Source organism: Gorilla gorilla, chromosome 4, assembly GCF_029281585.2.
Source record: "Gorilla gorilla gorilla isolate KB3781 chromosome 4, NHGRI_mGorGor1-v2.1_pri, whole genome shotgun sequence".
NCBI classification, from domain to species: domain Eukaryota; kingdom Metazoa; phylum Chordata; class Mammalia; order Primates; family Hominidae; genus Gorilla; species Gorilla gorilla.
In genome coordinates, this window is record NC_073228.2 from 42,313,547 (window position 1) to 42,336,512 (window position 22,966).

Here is a 22,966-nt window from a genome sequence, read left to right on the forward strand (position 1 = left end):
GCGGGGGGAGACCTGGGCAGTTTTGCCCCCTACCTTTCTTTCTACTCCCTCCACCCCTCTACCCACCAAGGCTGTTTTGTCCGGGGCATTGCAGCCAACGTGGCAGTGGGGTGAGGGCTACAGTCAAGTGCATGGTGGCAAGTACCCCACTTTCTGAACAGCACTGAAATGGGTTCTTAATAACAGCTTGATGTGGTGGCTGTGGGGAAACTAGGGAGAAGCAAACTTAACCTTGCTTTGATACTCAAATCTGTGAGGATCCCACAAATGCAAGTACTTAGGAAGGGGAAAAGGAACCTACTTGCATGAGGAGGTTGGCAATAAGTTGAAAGTGAGGCTTGCATTTGATTCACACCAGATGTGAAAAGATCATTGCACACTTCCAAAGCTGGAGCCTCTACCAAATGTACAAAAATCATGATTCCTGCCGTCTTAACGGTTAATGACATTCTCTAAACCAGAGTCTCTTGAGCTTCTGATGATTACCAAGCCTAGTTACTGCACATCTCTTTCCTGCTTCTGCAGGGCTATTACAGTAGTAGTAGCTACTACAGGGCTACTCCTTGCTAGGTAGGAATGGGCTTAAGAGGATCTCTGAGATAGAAAGCCCCCAAGTCTTTCTGGACTTTTCACTGTATATGTTAGCATCACATCTTGGGATGCAGAAACTTGGTCAAATCTGGTAGCAAGATGGTGACCAAGTAGTAAAAGTATGTTTAGAATCCGGTGGTGTAGAGTAAGGCAATGCCCAGACTAACTCATGCCTATCATGAGTTATAAAGCAAACCACAAGACTACAAACCTGTTGGTTTTGTTTGGGCTTCCTTGAAACCCCGGGAAGTTGGTAGAACAAGAACCAGAACCTTAGTCACTTTTAGTGGAAAACAACAGAAAGCCTACCTGTATATAGCTGGAAACTGATTAGCAATCATTTTAAGATCAGTTATTTTGCGTCTATTATAGAACTAATATTAAAAGGACAGTTGCTGGTGGATGCTGTGGAAGGGGGAAGAACGTAGGTTTGGATGTCTGGGTTCATTACATGGCCTGCTCCTTTTATAGAGCCAGAGGCCCTGGGATACTGGTAGAAATGTTGGAAGCTAGAGCTCTGCATAATTTGTCAGGTGATTTAAGGCAAGTTGGGTGGACTCTTGCTTATAGATTGGTCTGATCAATAATTTGTCCACCTATTAATATCCTAGAAGTGTTAATAAGGCATTCGCCTAGTTGGTAGTTGGGGGGATTATCTGTAGATTTTCAGTATGGCAGGAGAGGGGAAAAAATAGGAGAAGAAAGTAGCCAGAGCATGTGGCCTTCTTTGTGGCCAGGCATTAGGGGAATGTACCTGGCCTCTGTTTTGGAGGCACATCAGGGCTTTTATATGTTAACTTCAGCCCACATACGTGTTCACATTATTTCCATTCCTTGGCCTTGGAAAGCACCAGAGGTGGTTTTTTCTAGGACAGTAGAGTATATGGGATAAAAGGAAACCACTTGTAGTCATAAACCTTTAAGAGATTGGCACTGGGAGCTGGAATGCCTGGGTTTTAAATCCAGGTTCTGCCATTTACTAGTTGTGTGGCTTTGAGGAAGTTCTTTCTGTGTCTTAGTTTCCTCATCTGTGGATAATAATATCTATATCATAAGAATTAAATGAGTTAATAGATAGAAAGTGCTTAAAACGTGCCTGGCACATGAGAAGTGCTATAAAAGTGTTTGCTGCTGCTTATATTATTATTCCCTCTGCTTGCCAAGGTGAGAGCACTGTTGGCCAGAGCCCATTGCCTTTTCAGGCTTCAAAGAGCAAACCCAGATTGATCTGAAACCAGTACTGCAGGTTTCAGAATTTCAGGGCCTCCTCTTGCATTTTTATTCCCCCATCTTTTAAAATGAACTTTCTAAACAGAGCTCTGAAACCCAGCTGTTTAAAAAGGCATGTGAGCTGTGACTGGGCTTCAGGAACAATTAAGTGTCGTCACTGTTTCTCTTGCCCATCTCAAAGTGATGTAATACTCAGGGCTGTGCAGTTATCTCCCCACCACACATCCTGCTGTGTTCTTGACAAGATATATTAGACCTTGTGAAAAGGGTTATGGTGTAAAGAGCAGGATTTGCCTTCTGCAACCATTCATCCATAAGGTATGTCTTCGTAAAATGAGGAATGGCTTCATTTTTATGAACCTGGGCTAGGAGTGAGGAAGGCTGAAGAGAGTGGAGAGAAAAATGAAAGATAACTAAAAAAGCTAAGAGCCATTATTGGGTAATAGAAACCTAAGATAAACTTCTCACTGCAATTCTCCCTTAAATTAAATTCTCTTTTGTGTCTTAATGTCAGTTAGAGGCTGCTGACTTTTATACTCTTCCAGGACCATGATGAAGGACAAAATAGGACTAGGAGGTGAATTGTTCTGGGTTCCAGTCTTACCTATCTTGTTTAGCGTGTCTGTCTGTATGTCCCTAAAATGAAGATAATGTTTCATCTAGCTTTGCAAATTATTTCTCCAGTGGACCAGCCCCACTGGGACCAGCTGGGTGCTAGGGAAGCTAAATGCTGCCTTGGAACCTCCTCTGACCACCAGAACCTTCTTTAACCAGGGATTGGCAGTTATGGTCTACAGGCCATATCTGGCCCTGGGCCTATTTTTGTAAATAAAGTTTTATTGGAACCAGCCACACTGCTTCATTTAAATATTGTCTAGGGCTGCTTTTGTGCTGTCCGTGGTGGAGTGAAGAGTTGTGATAAAGACTGTAGGGCCCACAAAGCCTAAAATATTTACTATATGTCACTTTACAGAAAAGTTTGCCAACTCTTGTCTCAAACAGTGTACCTGTTTTTCCTATATAAAGATCAGTTTCAAATGTGTGTAATATAAACCTCAGAAAATTCTAAGGGGGTAAAGAAAACGAACAAGCCTGTAGTCCCACTCATATTTTAAGGCAAAAGAAAAGAAGGTCACCTGCTTCCAGTCAGTTCTCAATCTTTGTAGAACATCATCATGTGTGAATCCAGCCTCTCCACCCCCACCATTGTCAGGTGATGTGTTCAGTAGACATAAGCTAATTTGAATTTACATAAAAGCTTAACTGTTAGGCAAATTTGCCCCCTCTCCTCTCTTAACCCATTTCCCCCAACCTGACAACCCACAACTGCGGTGAACACATTTCAAAATCAGATGGAAATTACTTTAGGCTTATCTCCTGTTTTGAATTTTTCTCATTACCTTTTATTTTTGTGAACAGATTATGGAGAGCTGGCAGTAGTCATGGTTGCCCTAAAATATTGGCTTCCCCATGGGGATATAAGAAGGGTAATTTATATCAAATGTCGATTAGGTTCCCCAGGATGGCTGTTTCGTGAATACGAGGCTGCAGTGCTTATATTATTAAATTGTTAAACTCCTTTCTTTGCAATGCTTTGAAAACTTATTTATTGGGGGATAGGTGTTTAGATAGGTCTGGAACCATAAAAAGGAGGTTGCATATTAGAGACCCTAAGAGAAAGCCCTCAGCAAACTGGTCCATGTGGCTACTGGTGCCAGAAACAGCCTGGAGATTAGAAGAGATTTCCAACCTTTCTATGCCAAGGCATCATCTTGCTATAATGAGGCCTGCGGGTGCAGTTAAAACCCTTTAAGAGCTACAATTCCCCTTCTAAAACCTGTGATTGAGGCAGCTTCTGTTTGGGAAGCATTAAAACACCAGACACTTCCTAGCCCAACACTGCTAACTGTTGCTTTTGACAGCTTTGCCAGCACCAGGCACATACATGGTCAGCAAAATGCACTGCTGAAGCATCTGGCTCTTAAATGTTATCACCAGTGATGACATCCTTGAATTTGGGGACTAGCTGCTTAACTGCTTTATCTCTTTGGTACCCAAAGGAGTGTGAGTCCATGTGTTCTTCGGTATTTTGGATAGCAAAGGATTATATAATACGAGAAGGTCTCACTTATATAACATAGAGCTAAGAGATCTTAAACCATTTGAGGTCAGTGTCAGAGGGGTGAGAACAACAGTGGGCTGTGATGGCAAGAGGCCATTGTTCTCTCACATTCTAGACATAGATAGATCTTTAGAAAGTTGGAAGCAGTAATGCAAAACTTTCATAGTGATGGTGCTAATTTGGGTGTTACCACAGTGGTTGGTGGGCTTTAATAGCCAAGAGAACACTATGCCTGTATTTTCTGCTGAATTCAGTTTATTTTGAATGGTGTGATGGGCATCAGGGCCACACTATTCCTTGATCTTAGAAGAACTGTTAGAGCATCTTCCTCCAGATTCTTAGATGACTCACATAGAGCCTTCCTGCTAAAGGATTCAGACTTTTAGGTGTGGCATGTTCTGAGGGGCAGGTCTGGTTATGGAGTTCTTACTGACACTATCACGTTTGACTCTAGCTCAAGTGTTCTGACTAGACCTGCCTGGGCTTACCCTTACTCCACAGACAGTTTGGAGCCCTTTTATTTTATTTATTTATTTATTATTATTTTTGAGACAGTCTCGCTCTGTCACCCAGGATGGAGTGCAATGGCACGATCTCGGCTCACTGCAACCTCCGCCTCCCAGGTTCAAGCAGTTCTCCTGCCTCAGCCTCCCAAGTAGCTGGGACCACAGGTGCCCACCACCATACCCGGCTAATTTTTATATTTTTAGTAGAGACGGGGTTTCACCATATTGGCCAGGCTGGTCTCAAACTCCTGACCTTGTGATCCACCCGCCTCAGCCTCCCAAAGTGCTGGGATTACAGGCGTGAGCCACCGCACCCGGCCTATTTATTTTTTGGAGACGGACTCTCACTCTGTCACCCAGGCTGGAGTGCAATGGCATGATCTCGGCTCACGGCAACCTCCACCTTCAGATTCAAGCGCTTCTCCTGCCTCAGCTTCCCAAGTAGCTGGGATTACAGGCACGCACCACCATGCCCAGCTAATTTTTTTGTATTTTTATTAGAGACGGGGGTTTCACCATGTTGGCCAGGCTGGTCTCCAACATCTGACCTCAGGTGATCCACCTGCCTTGGCCACCCAAAGTGCTGGGATTACAGGCGTGAGCCACCACACCTGGCCCTGGAGCCCTTTTAAAGCAGTGGAAAGGAAAACTTTGGGTGTTGCTCCCAGTTCAGAGCAAAGGTAGATGCTCACCAGAGAGCGAGTTAGTGAGAGTGGACAGTCTCTTCTTGGGTTAGTAAGCTCTGCCATCCTTTGAGATGCATGTTACCCTTCTTTGTCACAGAAGTGGGAACAGGGAAGAGTGGACGCAAAGAAAGGATGGGTGGGAAATCTGGTCAGTTTCCACCCTTCGTCTAGGTTCAATCTTCACAGAGGGCTCCATTATTTGGTTTGCAGGGTATGAATTAACCAAACATTGGCCAAATCTACTCACATTATTAGGTCAAAAACAAATCCTGATCTCAGAAAGGGAAGAGTTGTGGATGATATTTGAAATTTCTAAGTTATCTGTGCCCCCGTTTTCTCCAGTCGTGTGGAGCTCATGAAGGGGCCGTTGTTGGCAACAGCTGGATGGTGGGAGGTTCTCGTAACAGCTGGCTGCTAGTGTTCGGGCTCAGCTTGTGGTCCCCACCAAACCTCCTGGTTTGGAAAACTCTGCCTGGCACTGTGCTTTCCCCTCAGGGTCACTACAAAGCTGAATGCCAAGCCTTGCAGTCATTTAAATGCTTCCCCTCAGGCCCACATATGCCTCGATCGACCCTTACTGTGTGGGAGCACTGCAGCTAATCAAGGGTGGCTTTAATGAACTTAAAAGAATGCTATCAAAGTATTTCATAATAGAAAAACTTCAAGTCCAGGCCCTGGGGGACGTGGAACTGAAGTCCAGGCCATGTACAGACATTCACCCTGCCCTGCTCAGGCATACAGGTTTGTGGATTTGCTCAGGAGCCCCCGAGAGTTGCTGGGGGGGTGGGGGACAGATGGAGTGCCTTTAGCTCAGCTCTGCCTACACATTAGCAGTTTGAGCTCCCAGCTCCCCAGTAAAAGGGGTGGAGGCTGGGGGAGGCCTGGGAAGACTCGGAGGGTTTTGGTTGCTCTGAAGCAGCTGGCCTGTACTCAAGGGTTGAGGAGTTTTCTCTCAGAGACTGTCTGAATGTGGCTTCTTAGAGGATGGATGGTATTTGACAGAACAAAGCTGTAGGTTTGGGGTGCCTCCTCTCTCTCTCTCTCTTTTTTTTTTTTTTTTTTTTTTGAGGCAGAGTCTCATTCTATAGCTCAAGCTGGAGTGCAGTGGTGCAATCTCAGCTCACTGAAACCTCCACCTCTCTGGGTTCAAGCAATTCTCCTGCCTCAGCCTCGCAAATAGCTGGGACTACACAAGTGTGCCACCACGCCCAGATAATTGCTGTATTTTTAGTAGAGATGGGGTTTTACCATGTTGGCCAGTCTGGTCTCGAACTCCTGACCTCAAGTGATCCCCCTGCCTTGGCCTCCCAAAGTGCTGCGATTACAGGTGTCAACCACCACGCCTGGCCTTTGTCTCTCTTTTTTTTTTTTGAGAGACGGGGTCTTGCTTCGTCACCCAGGTTGGAATCCAGTAATGCCATCATAGCTCACTATAGCATCCTGGGCTCAAGCCATCCACGGGGTGCCTCCTTTCTGACTCTGAACTCTCTATCTTGTAAATGAAGGATGACTTTTCCAGGGAAGCCATGTTTGTTAGGGGGCAGCCTAGTTCACCCCCAGCTCTGCCACTTGAGTCTCTGATTATCTGATCCTAAATGAAGACATGCAGGAGAGCACCAAGGTATTACCTCCTCAAAGGTCAAAGGAAGGATTAATGTGCAACTCTAAAAGTAGATTGCTAACACATCCATAAGTGAATAAAATATAAATTCAAGCTGGAGGAGGCAAAGAATGAAGAAATACTCAGTGTTTGGTGAGGTTAATTAGAGAAAACTACTGGGATGTTTTGAATAGGCTTTAAAAAAAAAAGTGTCAATATATTATTCTCCCTAAGGTTAAATTAAGTTTTTACTCCCTCCTTTCCTTTCCCTTTCAAAAGTGACATTGTTTCGCCTTGTCTAGTCAGCTATATTCCTTATTTTTCTCAAACCTCTTGAGTCCGTTCTGCCGTATACTGGAAATTGTGTGCCTGCCTTTTTAAGAGTAGGCACCTCACGTTTCAAGTTCAAGTGCAATGGAACTCACCCTGCAGCTTGAACAGATTTGAGTGTTTTTGCAGAGGGAGGGCCAGGGCAGATGGGGAGTGTCATGCTCAATAAATACTTGTTGGATTGAGTTGCTGGGAAGGCAGCAGAGTGGGGAGAGTAAGCCACACCTCCCCCAGGCTCACTCAGAATGGTCTTTCCCACTTCTGGTCCCCACATACTGTTCCCCCTCTATAATACCTCTCTTCAGTTACTTACAAGGCAAAACCCCCTGAAGTGTTAGTATTCTCTCTTTCTCTAAATCACTGGTCTCCTATTCATCCTGGTCATTGGGCTTGAAGCCCAGTTGGTGGCAAAGACGTGGCATTTCCATAGATGTCATTGCTAGGCCTGTAGGTTCTTTTCCCAACACACTTATAGCTAGAGGGTGAGCTTGGGCAGTTACCAGGTCGATCCATGGAAACAGCCAATGTGTAGGATTTTGTTATGATTTTGTTAAAAAGCCAGACTGCCTGGCTTTAGGCTTTGAAGTGGATATGGTGAGAGGCCAAGGAGACCAAGATGAATGCTAACTGTCTTTTCACTCCAGGTAGATTTTTGCCAACTTCCTAGTAGTGTTCTGTGTAGCAAGAAGATGGAGGAAAACAAAATCTGGATCAGTGGCTTTTCTAGGCCAAGGAGGAGAATTATCTGTTGGCCCTAGGATGGCTTCAGAGGTGTGATCAGGCTGAAAGCACCCCTCTCCCAAGCCAGCCACCATCCTGTGATAGCAGGCACTGCTATTTCTTCTCCCACCAACCACCAGATAGGGAAGTGCAAGAAAGAGATGCTTGTTACCACTTCGCAGGCCCTGGACACTTACACTGTTGTCCACAGAGTCTGTGTTCCTTGCCTTGAAGGCTGCCAACCATGTGTCTGGTGGCTTAGTGAAAATGGCTTTTTTTTTTTTGAGACGGAGTTTCACTTTTGTTGCCCAGGCTGGAGTGCAATGGTGCGATCTCGGCTCACCACAACCTCCACCTCCCGGGTTCAAGCGATTCTCCTGCCTCAGCCTCTCGAGTAGCTGGGATTACAGGCATGTACCACCATGCCCAGCTATTTTTGTATTTTTAGTAGAGATGGGGTTTCTGCATGTTGGTCAGGCTGGTCTCGAACTCCCGACCTCAGGTAATCCACCCGCCTCGGCCTCCCAAAGGGCTGGGATTACAGGTGTGAGCCACTGCGCCTGGCCGAAAACGGCTTTTTTAACTTGCCCAGCTGGGTGTAAGTATGAACAGAGTGAAAATGTGATTGGGAGCATAGGCAGCTTCTCTTACCCCCTCTTCCCTCCCCTCCTTCTCCTCTCTACCCCACACTCCCTTCCCTTTAAGAGTTTGCTGTGCTTGGCCAGGCACGGTGGCTCACGCCTGTAATCCTAGCACTTTGGGAGGCTGAGGCGGGTGGATCATGACGTCAGGAGATCGAGACCATCATGGCTAACACAGTGAAACCCTGTCTCTACTAAAAATACAAAAAATTAGCCGGGCGTGGTGGTGGGCTCCTGTAGTCCCAGCTACTCGGGAGGCTGAGGCAGGAGAATGGCGTGAACCCGAGAGACAGAGCTTGCAGTGTGCCGAGATGGCGCCACTACATGCCAGCCTGGGTGACAGAGTGAGACTCCATCTCGAAAAAAAAAAAAAAAGAGTTTGCTGTGCTCTGTGCATGTCTGGTCGCCCACGTGGCTTTGGGAAAACCACTCCTGATAACACGTGCACTCCCTGCCCCACAGCTGCAGGCTGGTGGAAAACTTGCCACACAGCCCCTGTTTGGGGATTGTCTTCTTAACTCCTGCCCATCAGATATGACATAAGCCAGGGGTGGGGTTGGGGTGGGAGTGGATAGCATTTGGCATGATAGAGGGGATGCAGCCAGAGGGCTTTCACAATATGACATAGTCTGGATTTAGCAACTGGGGAGAGAAGGGCTATGTGAACCACATCCATGGGGGGTGTGCACATCTTAATGCTGAGAGCAGCATCTGGACTCTTTCTTATTGGAATCTGGAGTAGTTCCGTGTTCACAGAGGAAGACAAAAACAGTTGCTTCTGTAGAAAGAAAGTCTCTGAATCTCAACTCTAAGAGGCCCAAAAATTCACCTGTATTTTTCAGGGAAATGGAGAATATAGATAGCATTAGGTTTTTTGTTTGTTTGTTTGTTTGTTTGTTTGTTTTTGAGACAGAGTCTTACTCTGTTACCCAGGCTGGAGTGCAGTGGCGCAATCTCTGCTGACTGCAACCTCCACCTCCCAGGTTCAAGTGATTCTCCTGCCTCAGCCTCCTAAGTAGCTAATTTTTTTATTTGTGATAGAAACGGGGTTTCACCATGTTGGTCAGGCTGGTCTCGAACTCCTGACCTCAGGTGGTCCAACCGCCCCAGCCTCCCAAAGTGCTGGGATTACAGGCATGAGCCACCGTGCCTGGCCTTCATTAGTTTTGACAATATGTTCCATTTGTTTAGCTCTGTGGTGCTTCTGATGGGAACTCTCAAATGTTTTCATGCATCTTCACAACAGTCCTGCAGGTGCAGGTGGCATTTCATTGTTTTTGCAGATAAGGAAACTGAGGCCCAGAAAGGAAGTTCTTGTCCAACACCAAATGACTAATAAACCCCTTTTGCTTAATTAGGCAAAGGGCATTTCCCACGTATGCAGAAAAAGTCCGTTGTGAATTTTGTCTCAGGCTGGCATCCACTGCCACCTGCCCAGCACACCTCCAGCATTTGTTTCTTCTCTGTTTATATACCTGTATTCCAGGAGCAAAGATTCATTTGTTAAGCTAAGCAAAAGAGAATTGGGGCCGGGTGTGGTGGCTCACACCTGTAATCCCAGCACTTTGGGAGGCCGAGGTAGGCAGATCACTTGAGGTCAGGAGTTTGAGACTAGCCTGGCCAACATGGTGAAACCCCATCTCTACTAAAACTACAAAAATTAGCAGGGTGTGGTGACACCTTCCTCTAGTCACACCTACTCGGAAGGCTAAGGTAGGGGAATCGCTTGAGTCCAGAGGCGAAGGTTGCAGTGAGCCAAGACTGCGCCACTGCCCTCCAGCCTGGGTGACATAGTGAGACTCTGTCTCAAAAAAAAAAAAAAAAAAGAATTGGAAACTGGGCTGCAAAGAAGTCCGTTTCTTCCTTTAGCACCCCAAGGTGACTATCCACACCATAAATACTCACTTGGTGTGAGTAGTTGGAAGATGATGGTTACTATTAATACATTATTATGTGTGTGATATGGTGGCGGCTTTTGAGTGTTTCCAGCTGGTTTGAGATATGCCATTTCCATGTAGAATGAGTAGCTAACCAGGGACAGATAGGACATAGGAGGCAGACCAGATTTTTCTGCCTCTGTGGGGTGGTCATGGTTACTGAGCTTGGGGCAAGGCCATGTTAGGGAGACATGCGAAGATGGATCTTACAGGAAAAGGTTTGTTATGTGTGATGATGTGAAACCCAGAAAAGCACCTGGGAATACATGTGGGTGATGCGTTCCTATAGCAGGGGTGGGGGTAGATGCAAGTGGCATTGTGCCATAATAGCTTAGTCCTGTCTGTAAGGGACCCCTGGTGTAACCATCCCCCTACTTCTAGTGGGAAAGAAGCCTGGGGGGCACGGGATCTGTCTGAGCATGTCTCCCTCTCCTAGCTTTAGGTTAACTGAAAGTGGAGTCATTGTAATGTATGATAGTGCTCTTCCGAGACAGGCATGTGCCCAGTAAGGGAAATAGCAAGGCCTTGAACTCTGGGAGAAAGCTCCATCTAGGGACTACGTATCATGGAGAATTGACTTCTTGGAGGTTATCTAACCCTCCCAAGTAGATTATAAGCCACTCTTACCTCCAAAGCATACTCTGTATAGAATTTTTTTTTTTTTTAATAGAGATGGGATCTCACTATGTTGCTCAGGCTGGTCTCAAACTCCTGGGCTCAAGTGATCCTCCTGCCTCAGCCTCCCAAAGTGCTGGGATTGCTGGCGTGAGCCATTGCATCTGGCCTAGAAGTCTTTTTTTTTTTTTTTTTTTTTTTGAGATGGAGTCTCTCTCTGTTGCCCAGACTGGAGTGTAGTGGTGCAATCTTGGCTCACTGCAACCTCCATCTCCCGGGTTCAAGCAATTCTCCTGCCTCAGCCTCCTGAGTAGCTGGGATTACAGACACCCGCCACCATGCCGGCTACTTTTTTTGTATTTTTAGTAGAGACAGGGTTTCACCATTATTGGCCAGGCTGGTCTCAAACTCCTGACCTTGTGATCTGCCCACCTCAGCCTCCCCAAGTGCTGGGATTACAGACGTGAGCCACTGTGCATGGCCCAGAAGTCTTTAATATTCTAATAACCATATGCTGTGTGAAACCTTTCTTTCTTGTTTATTTATTTATTTATTTATTTTTGAGACCGAGTCTCGCTCTGTTGCCAGGCTGGAGTACAGTGGTGCAATCTCGTCTCACTGCAACCTCCGCCTCCCTGGTTCAAGCGATTCTCCTGCCTCAGCCTCCTGAGTAGCTGGGACCACAGGCGCATGCCACCATGCCCAGCTAATTTTTGTATTTCTTAGTAGAAATGGGGTTTCACCATGTTGACCAGGATGGTCTTGATCTCTTGACCTCGTGATCCACCTGCCTGGGCCTCCCAAAGTGTTGGGATTACAGGTGTGAGCCAGCGCGCCCAGCTTTTTTTTTTTTTTTTTTTTGGAGACAGAGTTTGCTCTTGTTGCCCAGGCTGAGTGCAATGGCATGGTCTCACCTCACTGCAACTTCCGCCTCCTGGGTTCAAGCGATTCTGCTGCCTCAGCCTCCCAAGTAGCTGGGATTACAGGCACACACCACCACACCAGGCTAATTTTTGTGTTTTTAGTAGAGACAGGGTTTCGCCATGTTGGCCATGCTGGTTTTAAACTCCTGACCTCAGGTGATCTGCCTGCCTCGGCCCCCCAAAGTGCTGGGATTATAGGCGTGCACCATCGTACCCAGCCGAAACCTTTCTTTCCTAGTTATTTCCCAACTTCACAAGGTAAAATCCCATTACAACAAATATTGCAAAAATGCTTCTGTATGATAAAGCTGTTTTCATGGTTCATATAAATGCTTTGTTGTTTTTTGTGGGGTTTGTTGTTTTTAAAAAAGTAGTAACTAATAATCTTATATACCAAGCACTTTTTCTGGTACCTGTTCGTGTAATAGCTCATCTTTTTTTGAGATGGAGTTTTGCTCTTGTTGCCCAGGCTGGAGTGCAGTGGCACAATCTTGGCTCACTGCAACCTCTGCCTCCTGGGTTCAAGTGATGCTCCTGCCTCAGCCTGCCAAGTAGCTGAATTACAGGTGCCTGCCACCATGCTGGGCTAATTTTTGTATTTTTAGTAGAGATGGGGTTTCACTATGTTGGCCAGGCTGGTCTTGAACTCCTGACCTCAGGTGATCCGCCTGCCTTGGCCTCCCAAAGTGCTGGGATTACAGGCGTGAGCCACCATGCCCGGCCAGTAATAGCTCATCTCTAAAGCAGGAACACCTGAGTGCTTGCTGTTTGCATTGTTGGCAAAGAAAAAGGAACAGAGCTGTGGAACCATCATGACCAAATAGCATGCCTCCTTCGCTTTCTCTTCATCTTGATCCTCCCCTCCTCCAGTAGTTCCCTGTTCTTTTCAAATAGAACAGCATACAAGGAAACTCAATGAAGGAAAGTGTGTGTGTGGAAAGTGTGTGTGTGTGTGTCTGCATGTGAGTGTGTGTCTTGCGTGTGGACATGTGGGCGTGTTTGAGCATGTGTAAGAAAAAGTGCATGTGAAGAAAGCAAACAGTAAAGCAAATGGGGCAGCTGTTAATAGGCGAATCTGTGTAAAGATTATATGAGTGTTCTATGTACTGTTCTTATTCTTGCATCTATAAATTTGAAGTTATTTCCAAAGAAGATACTTAACACATGGATATATGTGAGACTAATTTGACTGCACTAGGAGTTCTCTGGAATGGAAATTTTCTTCTACATCCTGATAACATATCTTACTCTCCCCATTTAACAGATGGAACAACTGACACCCAGAGAAGTTAAGTAATCAGTCTGAGTTCACATAGCACATTGGGGTGGAAGCAGGATGTGATCCCAGGTATTGACCATTATAGTAGGCCACCTCTTAGGAGACCATAGCTGGTCCTTACTACTCTAGCTGGACCAGGTTGGCATCAGATTCTGAGAGCTGATTGGGTGCCCACTGCTGTGTGTCCCAGCCCAGTCCACGCCTCACATTGACCCAGCAGTGGAGTCAGCAGGGTTGCAGCTATCTATATGCTGAAGCACACTGAGCATATTCAGGATGGCCAGGAACTTTCTAGAGAAAGTGCTTCCTTAGACTAAGAAACACTCTCACTGTGTTCTGCCCTCAACTCTCTCCATTTCTTTTTTTTTTTTTTTTTTTGAGACGGAGTCTTGCTCTGTCACCAGGCTAGAGTACAGTGGCGCGATCTCGGCTCACTGCAACTTCTGCCTCCCAGATTCAGGCGATTCTTCTGCCTCAGCCTCTCGAGTAGCTGGGACTACAGGCGCGTGCCACCATGCCTGGCTAATTTTTTGTGTATTTTAGTAGAGATGGGGTTTCACCATGTTGGCCAGGATGGTCTCGATCTCCTGACCTTGTGATCCACCCACCTTGGCCTCCCAAAGTGCTGGGATTACAGGTGTGAGCCACTGCGCCCGGCCTTCATTTCTTAAAATACATGAAAATGGAAGGCCCTGCTGCGCCAGAGCCATGGGGGACTATTACCTCATATATATATAGTCGAGATCTGAGGGAAAAAGGAGTGGGTTTGGTTTACAAAGTGATGCCTGGTATACGCCTAGGCCAGAGAGCTTTCCTCTGCTACGTACCAGTCGATTGGTTGTACCCACCGCCTTGTGAGTGAGCAGGTTGCGTGGTTCAGTGCAGCACATTGTATCAAGTAGGTCAGGAGTTACAACTTCATGCACAAAGAGATGGCTCATTTTTAGTCAGTGAAAACCTTTCATTAACCACAGGGCCCAAGGAGGGGTGGATCTGGTAATCATTGCTAAGCAGACAGAGCTAGAGGTTCAGACAGTGCCGCTCGTGTGCCGGCCCCTTTCCTCTCACACCAAACCACATGTTATGCATCTGTTTGTACTCCTTGAAGGCCCTTGAATTATTCATGTCATTTTTGCTTACTGATGTTTTCCCCCAGCTATCAGGGTTGGGGGTAAGTGAATGAATGTGTCCCACTCGAATTCTTAACATAGAGAAAACATTTTCCTGAAAATCTTTAGTTTTAGAGTGCATCCTTTATCTGAAATGCCTACCTGTAGGTACCTTAGACTTAATTAATCCTGACCATGGTTAAGTTGTCATCAAAAGATTTTTTTCAGGGTCCCAGCTAGTTGTATGAAATAGATCCATGAGCACTTACTATATTGTTACCCCAGCTTATATACTTAGATTTTTTGTCCTTAGGCAGTGATGAAGTTATATACACTGCCCCCACCATTCTCTTGATTCCTCAGGCTCTTTCCTCCTGTAACGTAAGTGCCCGGTAGTGGACAACCAGAATCAGGGCAAGATGCAGGAGGATGCGAAGAGGCTGCCCTCAAATTCCTGTTGGGTTGTCTGAAGCTTAGAGGTGTGTGTTGGAGCTGCTGTGCAAATGGCAATGCTGTCTGCTCAGAGAGGACCATCATAACTGAGCCTGGACCTTCTAGTTCTTGGAGGTTTGGTTAGGACTTACTGGTAATTAATGTACCAGTGTTTCCCTGGATCAATTTTTTGCTTCATGAGGTTAAGCCTTTTTACTTAAGTATAAAAGAAGGTGACATTACTGTTAAGCATCCCTGATTTCAGAACAGATCCAAAGCCCATCATATACAGGGGAAGAGGCTATAACTTACCTTCCAGTGGTGTTGCCACCCACTCCTCTGCATCTGGAAGCACAGGAGAGGCGACCTCATAAGCATCCTTCTGATATGAAGCTGTCAGCATATACTGAGGGTAGGAGGAATCTTTCCAATGTGTTATCTTCAACACTCTTTCTGGAAGGGCCATCTAATCTTGCTTTTCAGACTAGGTTTACCCTGGAGGCACTACATAACCTTTGAGCTTCCCTTAGGAAATCTGAACAACCAGCAAGACCAGGGCTTCAAAACAGGGTCTGCCCTGGAATGTTGCCCAGTGCACTTTGGGGTTCTTTCACAGCTAGAGCTCAGCATGGGAATTTGCCACTGATTTGAGGTTTGTTCCAAAATATCAGGGCCCGGGCAGGGAACCACTAGATGGGATGTTGCGGTCTCTAAGGTATCTCCCCTTTTTGAAGCTGGGGGCATGAAGTAGATAGAGCTTGACTAAGGAGTTGGAGATGATCAGAGAAGACTTTCTGCAAGTGGGTTGAGATGGTTCACACAGATTTTCAAGGATGCGGGGGGTTGAGAAGAACAACTCTACTAGGATCTTCGATCCTGAAGGCAGAGCAAATTCTATTACTGTGACCTTTCTAGCCCTGAGGAACTTGAATAGTTCCTTATAAGTGCCCCCCAACTTCCTCCCCATAGCCCAGAGCAAAATGAATCAGTCAGGGTTAGGAGCAGAGGGTCCTGACAGAGTCCAACCTAGTGAGCTGTAGCGAGAGAGCAAACCTGCCCTCTGAGTGTTCATGTCTACTTGATGGTTACTCCCAGCTTGCCCAGTCATGTGACCAGACTTCTGCTTGCGGCTAGCCACAGGTAAACTGAGTGCTATTTATATTCTCCTGCTTGGTAGAGGAGGTGGGAGAGATAATCTGGGAGCCCACAACACAGCTGTTTGATCAGCCTAGGTAAGGCAAATCTCCCTTTGACTTTGTGCCTTTTTTTTTTTTCTACTTATCTTGCCCCAAGTAATAGCATGGGTTCTGAGCTTTCAATTTAGCTGATTGATCAGTAGCCATCTCTTATTTACCCTTCAATAGTTGGGGAATTCTAGAACTAGAGGAGGCCCAAACTCATCTGCGTACAGTCTCCTGTCTTCAAGGGTAAATAACTGAGACAGCTGGGGACGTGTAATGATCTCTTCCTGGGGCTGTTCAGAGGCGGATTCTAGCCACCCTCATTCAACCTTTTATCTATCTAGCTAGACTCCCTCTTATTCTAACTAAAGCCTTTTTACTGTCCTTCATGTTTGCACCTGCAAGGAAGACTACCGATAAATTCTAATTCATTTTCCTTCCCCCTTGGGATCAAGCTACCCTCCGTTTAGCTGTTTTTACCTCTGTCTCTGGGATCTCTCTGGTTTCTGCATTCCTTTTGAAGAGCAATCATGACAAATGGATGCCGAGGGGCCACTTGGCTGTGTATGTCTGAGGTTATATCCCACTCCAGCCATGTTTCTGGACTTATAGGAAGCTCTTAATTCTGCCTATAGTCTTGATCTTGCTCCTGGGATGACATGACACTTCTTAATTTAGTTTAGTGTCTCTTTCACTTAGTATCTTGATTCTACCTTGCATTAACTTACATCTTGTGAGTTTCAGTTCCTTGCCTCAGCCTTATCCATGCTTTTATTCCTTGCCTACCTTCAGTCCCCCAAATTAGAAGTCTAGTGACCCAGTTGAATTTGGCTATAACCTGCCAATGTTGAAATGCTAAAGGGTTTAGGTCCTTTCTGAGGAGTGATTTGAATTTGTCTTCCTAAATGAAGCCAGTATTTTTTTTTCTTACAACTTTATTTTGGAAAATTTCAAACTTACAGAAAAGTTAGAAGCACAATGTCTACCTATTTATCTTTCACCTAGACTCAATTGATAACTTTTGCCACAATGGTCTTATCTCTCTTTTCTCCTTCTGTTTATGTATATGTGTGTCTAGACATAACCACATATGCACATATATACATCCATATGCACTTTTTTGGGTGCACAATTTGACAGTAAGTTGCAAATATCATGACATTTGTCACTTCATAACAGTGGCATCTCCTGAGAATAAAAACATCCTTCTCCATAATCATAATACCATCATTATACCTAATGAAATGACATAATCTATTAGGTTGGTGCAAAAGTAATTGTGGCTTTGCCAAAGGCAAAAATGGACTAGAGATGTCATTTAGTCCATTTTCAAATTTCCCCTTTGATGGCTCTTTTGTTTTTGATCAGAACCCAGCCAAAGTCCCCTTTTGGTTATGTCTGTTTTAAAAGTCTCTCAATCTGGAACTACTTCCCATTCCTGTTTCTTTGTTTTGCTGTATTTGTTTTTTGTGACTAACATTTTGAAAACATGTCAATTGTCTCTGGTTGTCCCACACTGGATTTTTCTGTTTCCTCATGGTGGTATCTAACTTGCTCCTCTATCCCCTGTATTTCCTGTAAATGGGAAGTTAGATCTGGGGCCTGATTAGATTCAGGTTAAACATTTCTGACAAGAACATCTCATGGTTAAAGCTATGTACTTCATAAAATGTCACTTTAGGAGATACATAATGCCAGAATGTCCACTGCTAGTCAGGCTCAGTTGGATCACTTGAGGTGGTATGGTAGCCCCCAGGCTATAAAAGTACATTATTCTCTTTGTAAGTGGTTTCTGGGTAATACTTTGGGATTATATAAATCTTCTGTTCCCTATGACCTTTGGCCCAGTGGTGTTGGCATCTGTTGACAACTCTTCCTGATAGAGATATTACTCTGGGAGTTGCATAAAGCCAGTTCTGAATTAACACTAATAGATGTGAGTGTTGACATGAGCAGTTCAAAAGAAGAATAACCAAAAAATTGTCTTTTGGCCTTTGAAATCACTGGAGGGAAGGCAACAAAATGGGGCCATCAAATTCTGTCAACGTTTGTAGGTTTTTAACTTGAGTATCAGTTGCTAAAACATATACCATCAGCCCTCTGTATCTGTGGGTTCTGTATCTGTGAGTTCTACCAACTGAGTATTAAAAATACTTGGAAAAAATTGTACAGACTTATTTTTTCTTGTGTGTGTGTGTTTTTTTTTTTTTTTTTTGAGACAGAGTCTCGCTCTGTCTCCCAGGCTGGAGTGCAGTGATGCGATCACAGCTCACTGCAGCTTTGGCTTCCTTGGCTCAAGCAATCTTCACACCTCAGCCTCCAGAGTAGCTGGGCCTACAGGCACATACCACCAAATTTTAAAATTGTTTAAATTTTTTGTAGAGATCTGGTCTCTTTATATTGCACAGGCTGGTCTCAAACTCCTGGGCTCAAGTGATCCTCCTGCCCCAGTCTCCCAAAGTGCTGGGATGACAGGTGTGAGCCACCATGCCTGGTTTCTTATCTTGTCATTATTTCTTAAATAATACAGTATGACAACTATTTATATAGCATTTACATTATATTAGGTATTATAAGTAATCTAGAGAGAAAGTGTGGGATTGCAGGGAGGCCAGGCAAGGTGACTCACACCTATAATCCCAGCACTTTGGGAGGCCAAGGCAGGAGAATCACTTGAGCCCAGGAGTTCAAGACCAGCCTAGGCAACATAGGGAGATCCTGTCTTTACAAAAAAATTAGAAATTAGCTAGGCAAAGTAGTTCGCACCTGTTGTCCCAGCTACCCGGGAGGCTGAGGTGGGTCATGCCTGTAATCCCAGCACTTTGCAAGGCCAAGGATGGAGAATCACTTGAGCCCAGGAGTTTGAGGTTGCAATGAACTATGATCATGCCACTGTACTCCAGCCTGGGCAACAGAGCAAAAACCCGAATCAAAAGAAAAATAAATGAACAAATAATAAAGTATTCGGGAGGATGTGCATAGGTCATATGCAAATACTACACTATTTTATATGAGGGACTTGAGCATCCATAGCTTTTGGTATCTGCAGGAGGTCCTGAAACCAATCCCCCATGGATACCGAGTGATGACTGTATGCTGCTGTCTGGCAGTTTGTTTTAAGTTAGGGAGAAGGCAAGCTGAATGGAGCCAAAAATAAGTCATGGTTTGTTCATAAAGCAGAAATTATTTTGATTATCCGAAAGTTATCTCTAATCCTGTTCTGATTTCCTTTTCCTTCTTTCACTTGCTTTCTACCTTCCTCACTGGAAAAGGGACCCCCCCCCAACCTTTTTTTTTTAAGACAGGGTCTCACTGTCACCCAGGCTGGAGTGCAGTGACACAATCATAGCTCAATGCAGCCTCAACCTCTCGGGCTCAAGCAATCCTTTCAACCTTAGCCTCCCAAGTAGCTGGGACTAACAGGCATGTCGTGCCACCATGCTAGCTAATAAAACATTTTTTCTTTTTTGTTTTTATTTTTTATTTTTTTATTTTTTTGAGACAGAGTCTCACTCTGTTGCCCAGGCTGGAGTGCAGTGGCGCGATCTCGGCTCACTGCAAGCTCCACCTCCCGGGTTCATGCCATTCTCCTGCCTCAGCCTCCCAAGTAGCTGGGACTACAGGCACCCGCCACCATGCCCAGCTAATTTTTTTGTATTTTAGTAGAGACGGGGTTTCACTGTGTTAGCCAGGATGGTCTTCATCTCCTGACCTCGTGATCCGCCCACCTCAGCCTCCCAAAGTGCTGGGATTACAGGCGTGAGCCACCATGCCTGGCCTTTTTTTTCTTTTTTTTGGAGGTGGAGTCTCGCTATGTTGCCCAGGCCGGTCTCAAGCTCCTGGACTCAAGTGATTCTCCTGCCTTGGCCTCCCAAAGTGCTGGACTTACTGGTAGGAGCCACCACTCCTGGCCAATCCCTGATTTTTAAATTGTTCTCTTCCTACCTTGGCCCACCCAACATGCCCAATGGGTATACTAGTGTTCCTGAGACCCAGATGTGATCATCCTGGTTTCTAGCAAGGGAAAGGAATAGACCCTTCCAACCCACGGAGTAGTTCCTGAACCAAGGATGCCAGGAGGTCATGACATAGTTGAGTCTGATAACAAAACACAGGGTAGGAAATGTACTTTCAGAAATCTTCTGTTTGGGTAATAAAAGGACTCAGTTTTTTCTATGACCTTGGAGAAATCAGTTCACCTGTCTACATGGGGGTGTGTCATAGGCCCTGCATCACCTTGGAAGCTCAGCCCTCTCTTCCATAAGAGAATTCATGAGCTTGTGGGGGTGCACATACCCGTAACAGAAATCAGAGTAGAGTTTCAATCATGGTTGTCCTCTTGTAGGATTTTTTGTCTTTGAACTTCCCTAATGTTTGTTTTTCCTTCACCTTACTTAAAACACTACCTAAGAGCTGACTCGGCTTCATGATTTCTTTCCTACTTGATGGGAATCAGATTCCTGTGAGAAGTGAAGATTCAAAGGGTTTATGCCTGTCCTTTGAGTTCAAAACAGCCCTCCAGAAACCCATCACTCCCATATAACCATGGAGTAAGGATTTTTTTTTTTAGAGATAGGGGCTAGGCTATGTGCTATTTATGCTATTCTTGCAAAGGCCATGTAGATCCCAAAGGAAAGTATGTTCCAATCAGTAACTGCTAGTGTTTTGTTTTAAGGATGTTGAAATCCTACAGAACTCCTCTTCAGAGAATTCAGATAAAAGGTGAAAAGTTCACACCACTTCCTTTTCTTCTAACTGCAGCTTCTTAAGAATTGAACAAATGTCTAAGTAACTGCTGTCTACTCTTTTTATATACACACATAGACTTTGGGTTCACCCTTTTTCTCCTTACTGTTACAAAGAGCCAATGTATTCCTTATTTTTTTCCCACAATGACATCTCCAGAAGGGGTTCTCTTGGCCTGTCTCTCCAGCTGCCTACAGATGTGGTCTGCATCTTGGGAAGTCAGACACACAGCCAGAAATGCTTTCAGTGGCTCTCACTTAAGCTGTACACTTAAATATGGAGTCAGTAATTAATTGAGAGCCTGGCTGAGAAGTTTTTCATGTGTGTACAAATATCGTCACTCTTTTTTTCATTTGGGGTAGTCTTATTGGTAGGGATAACATGGGATATTATCATTTTTCTTCTTTCTTTCTAATGTAGTTTCTTTAGTTTCTTCTACCTGTTAAGGATAGCTATTGAAAGAAGTGTTGTTTAAAGAAGTGTTTGCAGCTCCAGATTTAATTTTTTCAGCTGGGATGGATGGGGTCTCCTTGGGCTTTCCAAGGAGGGCTTCTAACTCTTGTATAGTCATATTGGAAATTTCAGTTTCGCCACAACTTCCCCACAAAACCCACCCATCCCTAGTTAAGCAGTTAAGCAGCACTGGACCACAGGGAGCTCAGAAGACGGCCTGCCCTGTTTAATCCCAACAAATGTGCTGAAATAGAAAAATAATCCCTGTGAAGCTGCTAGGAGGAACTTCCCATGCTTACTGCAAACCTGTTATTGGGGAAATGTTTAGAAATTCTGAATTTCTGTTTTACTTTGCTCTTCTAACTCCAGATTAACATTTCCCTCTAATAGAAATGCTGTATCACAACTAGGACAGGACAGGACAGGATCTGTTCCTCCTGTGTCTAACCACACTGCTCTGACCCTGCCTGCTTCTCCTCCTTAAGTGAAGATCACTGACTGAAAAAAAACAGGTTGTAGAAAAGCATGTATAATATGACCTCATTTTACTAAAAATACATATGCAGGCTCGTGCATGGAGAGAGATCAGGATTGGTGAGCAAAGTGGTGATCTCTGAGTGCGGGCATGCATAGTTGGTCATTTTCAGTTTTTGTTTATCTGCATTTTCTTCTTCTAACATGTGCATAGTTTATGTTATTATAATAAGTTATTTTCTCTTTAAGGGGAGAGGTGAGATCAAAAAATAAAAAATAAAAACAAAAAACAGGGGAAATGAGAAGACTAGTGCTAATAATGCTTCAAGTCTTCATGCCATGAGAAAATGACTCATAACTTGTTTGTTGAACCAGCTAGTTGTTGAGTTTTTGCCATGTGTAAGATCTCGTTGGCTGCCTCTCTCATTTTCCTTCTGTAGTCCTTCTTGGGTATTTTGGGATAACTACGATGGGTGGAGAGTAGCCTTGTCTTTATTTCACAGGCTTTTCTCTCCTATATTACCCCAAAGATAGTGAAATAAGTGGAGCACGTCCCCTAGATGCCCAGAACCCACTGGTCAGGGGCTTGTTTCCCCTTGTAAAGTGCTAAGCCTCTACCCCACAGTCTATCTCTGGTCACGCTGAGAAGAGCAGCCACAATGCCTCAGTTCCTGCATTATCTACTGTCTTTCCTCTAATGCCGTTCCTGCCCTTCTTCTAAGAGCTGTCACCCTTCTCCTTTAGGTACCTGTTGGGGAGATATGCTGGTGTGGCCAGGCCTGAGCTGATTTTCAGCAAGGGATATTGGGAATAGCAGAGACAAATTGGTGGTCCTTCTGAAAAAGCATTTCCTGGGGGAGTATTCCCTGGGGGTCGTGCCTGGTAGCCTGGCACTTAGAGAGAATTTGCATCAGCCTTGCTCACTTCAATCTCATCAGCAGGTTCTTGTCTTACTCCTCCAGTGTTTATCACAGACAGATGGCTCGTAGTGAGTGCTCAAAATCTGCTTACCAGGCTGGGTGCAGTGGCTCACGCCTGTAATCCCAGCACTTTGGGAGGCCAAGGTGGGCGGATCACAGGTCAGAAGATCAAGACCATCCTGGCTAACACGGTGAAACCCCGTCTCTACTAAAAATACAAAAAATTAGCCGGGCGCGGTGGTGGGCGCCTGTAGTCCCTGCTACTCGGGAGGCTGAGGCAGGAGAATGGCTTGAACCCTGGAGGCTGAGCTTGCAATGAGCGCCGAGATCGTGCCACTGCACTCCAGCCTGAGGGACAGAGTGAGACTCCGTCTCAAAAAAAAAAAAAATCTGCTTACGAAAGGCATCAGTCTGCTGCAGTGTGCCAGGCCCATCTTTTGCTCTTGGTTCATTGTCTTATCTGCCGTTTGT

At 45.1% G+C, this 22,966-nt stretch overlaps 1 protein-coding gene across 4 annotated transcripts in view; it reads left to right on the forward strand.

The window, feature by feature from the left end:
- FAM117A (family with sequence similarity 117 member A) overlaps positions 1–22,966 on the forward strand; it is a 78,875-nt gene that overhangs the window by 26,020 nt on the left and 29,889 nt on the right. The gene's annotated exons all lie outside the window — the stretch shown is intronic.